Genomic DNA, 7,027 nt, shown 5'->3' on the forward strand with positions numbered 1-7,027 from the left:
CTTTGTTCCATTCCCCCCAGTCCTGTCAATCCCTGATAGCCTAAAAAGTCCCTCCCCAGCTTTCTTTTAGCCTCCTGCAGATCCTGGAAGATCACAGGAAGTTCTCCTCTGAGCCTGCTCCATCCCCTTGGTCTTCTCTTGTGTGCTTAGCAGTGGAGTGAGCAAAGATGAACTGCTTGAAAGAGTGCAGTGCAGAGCCAGGAAGATGATGAAGGCAGTGGAACAGGAGGGACAAGAGAGCCTGAGGGGGCTGAGTGCTCTTTAGCTTGGAGAGGAGCCTGAGAGGTGACCTCATTGCTGCTGATAAAGATGTGCAGGATGAGTGCCCAGAGGCTGGAGCCAGGCTCTGCTGGGTGATGCCCAATGCCAGCACAAGGGGCAGTGGTGGGAGCTGAGACAGAGGAGCTTTGTAGTGGCTTCTCCTGAACACCAGCAGAAGGGGCATGAAAAGCTCCTGTCCTGCTGAGAGGACTCGAGCTGGCCAACACCCCTGGGGTGCTGGGGGCCTGAGCTCAGGAAATGTTAGCAAGAGGCACCTGTAGGTCTCCCTGGAGCCTTCTCTTCTCCAGGCTGCACAACCCCAACTCTCTCAGCCTGGCCTCCCAGCAGAGGGCTTCCAGCCCTGCCAGCATTGCTGTGGCCTCCTCTGGCCCTGCTCCACCAGGTCCCTGTCTGTGCTGTGCTGAGCACTCCAGAGCTGCCCCAGCACTGCAGGGGGGGTCTGAGCAGAGCACAGCAGAGGGGCAGAATCCCCTCCCTGCCCCTGCTGCCCACACTGCTGGGGCTCAGCCCAGGACAGGCTGAGGCTGGGGCTGGACTGGCAGTGCTTGGTGCTGCCTCATCTCCAGTTCTCCCCCTCCTGTCCTCCCTGCCCAGCTGGGAGAGGAGCAGAGCCATGGAACACCATTGCAGCTGCAGCACCTTCCCCAGCCAGCTGCACGGTGCCATTGTGCTCTGCCTCAGTTTCCCTCCCTGCTCTCATCTGGCACCCATCTCACAGGGCACCCTCTGCACCCCCAGGGGCTGCCCTCACTGCCACTTGGCCAGGGCCACCTGAGCACCTAATGACTTGGTTCTAGTCAAATGTGGAGCTGTGTCCTTCCCACCCTGCTGGGGGTGAGACCAGGGGTAAGGGATGCTGGGGACAGCACAGCTGTGAGTGTGTCCTTGTCCCCAGGCTGAGTGAGACCCCTTGGCTGGGGGTGCTTCAGGGCAAAGCTGATGCCCACAGAGCTGCTGCTGGGGAGGAGGTGGCTGGTTGGGACATCCTAGACACCCAATGTGACAACTCTGTGACAGTCATGTGCTGGGACAGGGTTGTGGCTTCCCTGCTCTCTGCATTCTGTCTTGGGCTTCAGCCCAGGATGCTCACTTACAGCAGTGAGGAGCCCAAGGGGAAAGAACAGGCCTTGGGGTGCCTCCCCTTAGCTGCCTCTTGGCCAGATCCTGCACCAGCACCATCCTATGCCCACTGCAAGGACTTGCTCTCTGGGTCCCAAACCCACCCAGTGATGCCAGGACCTGTGCCCACTGCAAGGACAGGCTCTTGCTGTGTCTTACCCCAGCCAAGCTCAGAGAAAATCCTGTTGATGCTGCAGTGGTGCTGTGCCATTTACTCCTTTCCCTCTGATTGCTGCCACACATCATCTCTGCTCTGTCTCCTGCAACTCCTTGGCCACTGCTTGCCCAGGGGCAGGACTTTTTGTGCCAGAAAGGAAATGGCTGCAGATCAGAGCCTCTTGCCTGCACCTAGGATGTGCCTGTCCCACATCCTTCTGCTGTGTCCCTGCTTTCACCCATGGGCAGCAAACCACTCATGTTAGAGGCTGCTTTAATATCTCCAGTAACTCACAGAATCATAGAATGGGTTGGGTTGGAAGGGACCTTAAAGCTCATCCAGTTCCAACCCCCTGCCATGGGCAGGGACACCTCCCACCAGCCCAGCTTGCTCAAGGCCTCATCCAGCCTGGCCTGGAACCCCTCCAGGGAGGGAGGCAGACACAGCCTCCCTGGGCAACCTGTGCCAGTGTCTCCCCAGCCTCACTCTCAACAATTTCTTCCTCATCTCCAGTCTCAATCTCCTCTGTCCCAGCTCAAAGCCATTGTTCCTCATCCTGGCACTCCCAGCACTTGTCACAAGTCCCTCCCCAGCTCTCCTGGAGCCCCTTCAGGTACTGGAAGGCTGCTCTGAGGTCTCCCTGCAGCCTTCTCTTCTGCAGGCTGAACAGCCCCAACTCTCCCAGCCTGTCCCCACAGGGGAGGTTCTCTATTCCTCCGATCATTTCGTGGCCTCCTCTGGCCCCTCTCCAGCAGCTCCAGGTCCTTCTTGTGCTGGGGGCACCAGAACTGGAGGCAGTGCTGCAGGTGGGGTGTGAGCAGAGCAGAGGGGCAGAATCCCCTCCCTCACCCTGCTGGTCACACTGCTCTTGACTCCTTGTCTTCACAGCATGGAAACCCAGGAATCATTGAAGGTGCAATGGGATGGATGGATCCTCAGGGAGAAAGAGACTGAAGTGCTCCAGGACAAGTCAGAATGTCCCCAAGCTTGGGAGGGGGAGGCTGTCCCAGGCTGGGTGCTGTGGGGAGGAGATGGAGCCCTTCCATGCTGACACAGAGCTGCCCCTGGTGTAACATCCCTGCTGTGCTCCCCTCTCTGTTCCTTGAAGTCCCCAATGTGCCATCAGCCAAACCAGTGATGGAGCAGCTGGAGAGGGCTCAGTGGAGGGACCCTGTGTGTGGGAACAGTGTACAGGTCTGATTAAAAAGGGCATAAAACGCTGGGAGGGCTTGCTCAGGACTGGAGCAGGCTCTTAGTCCTCCAGGATGTGAAATTCAACTTTCCCCTGGGCCTCTTCCTGCTCTGACTTTAGCCCAGAGGGCAGCAGAGCCCCAGCCTTCAGCAGCAGCCTGGGAGCAGGTGAAGTCACTCCTGGAGCTAGAATATCTCCCAGGTGAGTGGCCCCTTGAGGAGCCCCTTGGGTCCCAGACCACTTTGTGTTCATGGGCAAGCAGTAAGTAGTGACTTTGCAGCCTCCAGAGGCAGGAGGGTTGAAGGGGGGTGGGATTGAAGGTGTCCCAGCCTTGCTCCACCATGCAGGAGGAAAAAGAGTGATGCCCATCAGCCTTGAGATGGTGAAGGGGGTTGCAGAGACAAATCTGTTCCTTACAAGAAGCTTTGACTGCCAGATTTTGGGAAGCTGAAGAGAAGGCTGCTGGAGGGATGTTTTATCCCACCCCAGAGAGTAAAACAGGGAACAGTGTAGGGGATGCAGAGAGGGGCAGGAGTGGCCCAGGGCAATGTCTTCTGGGGGCTGAGGCTGGCTGTGCCATCAGCTCCAGCTGGCATGGGGAGGGTCCTGGGAACCAGCTCGGGATGTGTTGGGGTGTCCACAGCCACGCTGGGGTGCTGGAGCCCCTCAAGATGGGGTGGAGGCTCAGACCTGGGGGTGCAGCCCCCCCTGTCTCCATGCATATGGGGGCTGCCACGTGTGGCTGTGCCAGTCTGGCCTCGGGCTCTTCTGCCTTGTGCCATAGGTTTGGCTGTTTGGTTTTGGCTGCTGCTCAGCTCAGGCAGGATAAATCCATAGGCACAGTAATGTCCTCAGGTGTGCTGGGCAGAGAAAGTCCCCAGAGGTAGGTGATGGGGGGGGGGGGGGGGGGGGCTGCAATGTCAGCTGACCCCAGGGCAATGCTGGGAGAGGCTCCTGGGGTTTGGGCAGTGAAAGAAGCTGCATTTCAGCCTTGGAAGCATTTGGAGGGGCTCATGCTGGGGGCAGGGGTTGAGCCCCAGGATGGGACAGTAACTCCTGGGTGGTTGTTGTCATCACAGAAGAGCAAATTTCCATTAGCTTAATCTCTGCTGGGTGGGGCTGAAAACCAGCCTGGATGGGGATACTCTGCTAGGGAGCAAAACTAATTCCTTTTGAACCAATCTTCTTGCAAAAGGGGTTAAATGAGCCCAAAATAAAGGGTTTAGCTTCGGGCTCTTGCTCCCCAGAACAAGGGAGCTCCTAGGGCTGGTAGGTTTGCTTTAAATTCCCCCTCCCGAGGAAGGGGAACCTTCTGGTTTAGCTTTGCAGGCTACGAAAATGAGTTACAGCCTCTGCAACTCTCCTACCCCAGCACTTGACTGCACCCAGCTGCTTCACTCTGGGTTAACTCAAAGTCAGCTCTTGCCACAATTTGCCTTTTGCTTGTGCACAAGGCTGCAGTAAGATGTTTTGCTTTAAAGCAAACCAAAGCTTTTGCCCCCAGAATATCTACCCAGCTGCACCTCAGGCACCACACAGCACCTCTTCAGGGCAGCTTTATTCTGTGTATCTAAGGCCAAACCCTTCAAGCTTTAAGAACTGACTTAAAAGCTTTTTTTTTTTTGTTGCTGTTCCCTGCCACCACCTTTAAAGTTCCAGCTCCTGCCAGCACATGACTGCAAGGAGGTGACAATGCTCCTGCAGAGAAAAGCAACTTTTTGGGTCAGCACCAACATCAAAACCACCAACAAAGAGCCTCCCTTTAGTTATTTTTTTTATTCATTTGTTTAATCCTCTTTTATTTTTTCCTTTGGAGGGAAACAAACCCCCCTCATGACAGAGGCAAAACAGAGTCATGCTGGTTTGCACAGCCAGGCTGGCAGCAGGGAGGGCTCAGTACGAGCAGGGAGGGAAGTGAAAAAGCTTTTTGCATTTGTGTAAGGGGGCAGAACTGAGTTGCCAAACAGGATACAGGCTGAGAAACCAGCTGGGGGAGGAGGCTGTGGCCAGCCGGCCCCGTCCTGCTCGGCGCCATCCTGTGCTGGGGGTTGTGATCCTCTGCTCTGCCCTGCTGAGGCCCCACCTGGAATACTGCATCCAGGTCTGGGCCCCCAGTGTAAGAGGGACAGGGGTCTGTGGGAGGAAGTCCAGCAGAGAGCTATGAGGATGATGAAGGCTCTGGAGCACTGCCTGATGAGGAAAGGCTGAGAGCCCTGGGGCTGGTCAGAGTGGAGAGGAGAAGACTGAGAGGGGATCTGATCAATGGCTATAAATAGACTGAGAGAGGATCTGATCAATGGCTATAAATAGACTGAGAGGGGATCTGATCAGTGGCTATAAATAGACTGAGAGGGGATCTGATCAATGGCTATAAATAGACTGAGAGGGGATCTGATCAGTGGCTATAAATAGACTGAGAGAGGATCTGATCAATGGCTATAAATAGACTGAGAGGGGATCTGATCAGTGGCTATAAATAGACTGAGAGAGGATCTGATCAATGGCTATAAATAGACTGAGAGGGGATCTGATCAATGGCTATAAATAGACTGAGAGGGGATCTGATCAATGTCTGTAAATATCTGAGGGCTGGGAGTCAGGAAGGAAGGGACAGGGCCAGGCTCTGCTCACTTGTGCCCTGGGATAGGACAAGGGGCAATGGATGGAAACTGCAGCACAGGAGGTTCCACCTCAACATGAGGAGGAACTTCTGCACTGTGAGGGTCACAGAGCCCTGGAACAGGCTGCCCAGAGAGGTTGTGGAGTCTCCTTCAATGGAGACTTTCCAGCCCCATCAGGATGTGTTCCTGTGTGACCTGTGCTGGATTCTCTGGTCCTACTCTGGCAGGGGGGTTGGACTGGATGATCTTTGGAGGTCCCTTCCAACCCCTAACATCCTCTGATCCTGTGATCCTACTGTCAACAAACAGAAGTTCATATTTTTGGTGCTTCACTGCTCTTTCATTCATAGAATGGGTTAGATCAGAAGGGACCTTAAAAGCCATCTAGTTTCAAGCCCCCACCATAAGCAGGGACTCCTTCCACCAGACCAGGTTGCTCAAAGCCCCCTCCAACCCAGCCTTGCTTTTGAGACTGCTCAAAGCACTTTGTTGCTACAGGAGATGGAATCTGGGGATGTAGTTTTGTTGGAATTAATGCTGTCAGTCCAAAAGCTCCCCTGGTTTTGTGTCCCAGGACGCTGGCTGGAGCCCAAGGAGGGATGTCACATGGTGATGACAGGACCTTCAGTCCCATCCCCAAAGCAAAGAGCTGGGAGCTGGGTGAGACCCCTGTGGGGCAGAGCTTCCTGCTGTGGTGTGGGGAGTTCCAGCTTGTGGTTTCCTTCTCTAAAGAGATGAGAAGGAACTTCTCCCTCTGAGTCACAGTTCACAGGGTCCATCTCAGCAAGATCAGATCCTTCTCACTGGCCAGGAAACCCTCAGGCCCCAGCCCCACTGGGGCAGCCCTGCTTTGTGGCTCCTGCAGGCAGCCTTTCCTCCCCAGCTCTGAGCTGTGGGTGACCCAGAGGAAGGCTTGGGTGACATTTAGGCCAACCATTTGCCTATCTAACAGACTTGGTGCTCCAGCTCCTGCAGAGCCACCCTGTGCTGCTTCTCCTGCACTGACAACCTGCAAATTGCAGCTGCTTGGCTGGGAATCAGCCCCTTTTGCTTTGGCTTCCCAGGGTTGTGCATGTGCCATGTGCTCTCCCTTTTTCCCCCTCCAGTTTCTTTCCTGCAGCCTGAAGTGACCACCAGGGGATTAAAAAAGAAATCCAAATGAAAACCTTGCAGGAGGAAACTGCTTGGGGTTTATGCCTTGGTTTCAGTCTGTCTGTGGAGCTGGGAGCTCAGGACAACCCATGGCAGTGTCCCTGCTCAGAGGCCTTTCTGCTGCCTGTTGGGAGCAGCCTTGCCCTGATGGATGCACACACATCCCTCCAAAAAACATTTGTAAGAGCTTCTTGCAAACAGACCCCAATGCAGAATCTCTGCTGCCAGGGAACTTGGGCTCACTCCAGACCCCAAGGCTGGAGGGGATTCTCTGGCTTCACAAAGTGGTTTCTCTGTGACCTTAGAGCAAGTTCCTCACTCCTCAGTGGCAGTAGGTGTTGCAAGGTGTTGTCTTCCCATTGCCAAGAGGAGACTTTGCTTCCCACAGCGCCCACGGGAGAGGTGGATGTGGGAGGCTGCCCTCCAAACCAGCTGAGCAAGGAACTACCAAAACCAGCCTGGGTGGCACGTGGAGGAAGGAGCAAAACTTTGCCACACTGGCAT

This window comes from Indicator indicator, chromosome 28 (genome assembly GCF_027791375.1).
Source record: "Indicator indicator isolate 239-I01 chromosome 28, UM_Iind_1.1, whole genome shotgun sequence".
Lineage (NCBI taxonomy): Eukaryota > Metazoa > Chordata > Aves > Piciformes > Indicatoridae > Indicator > Indicator indicator.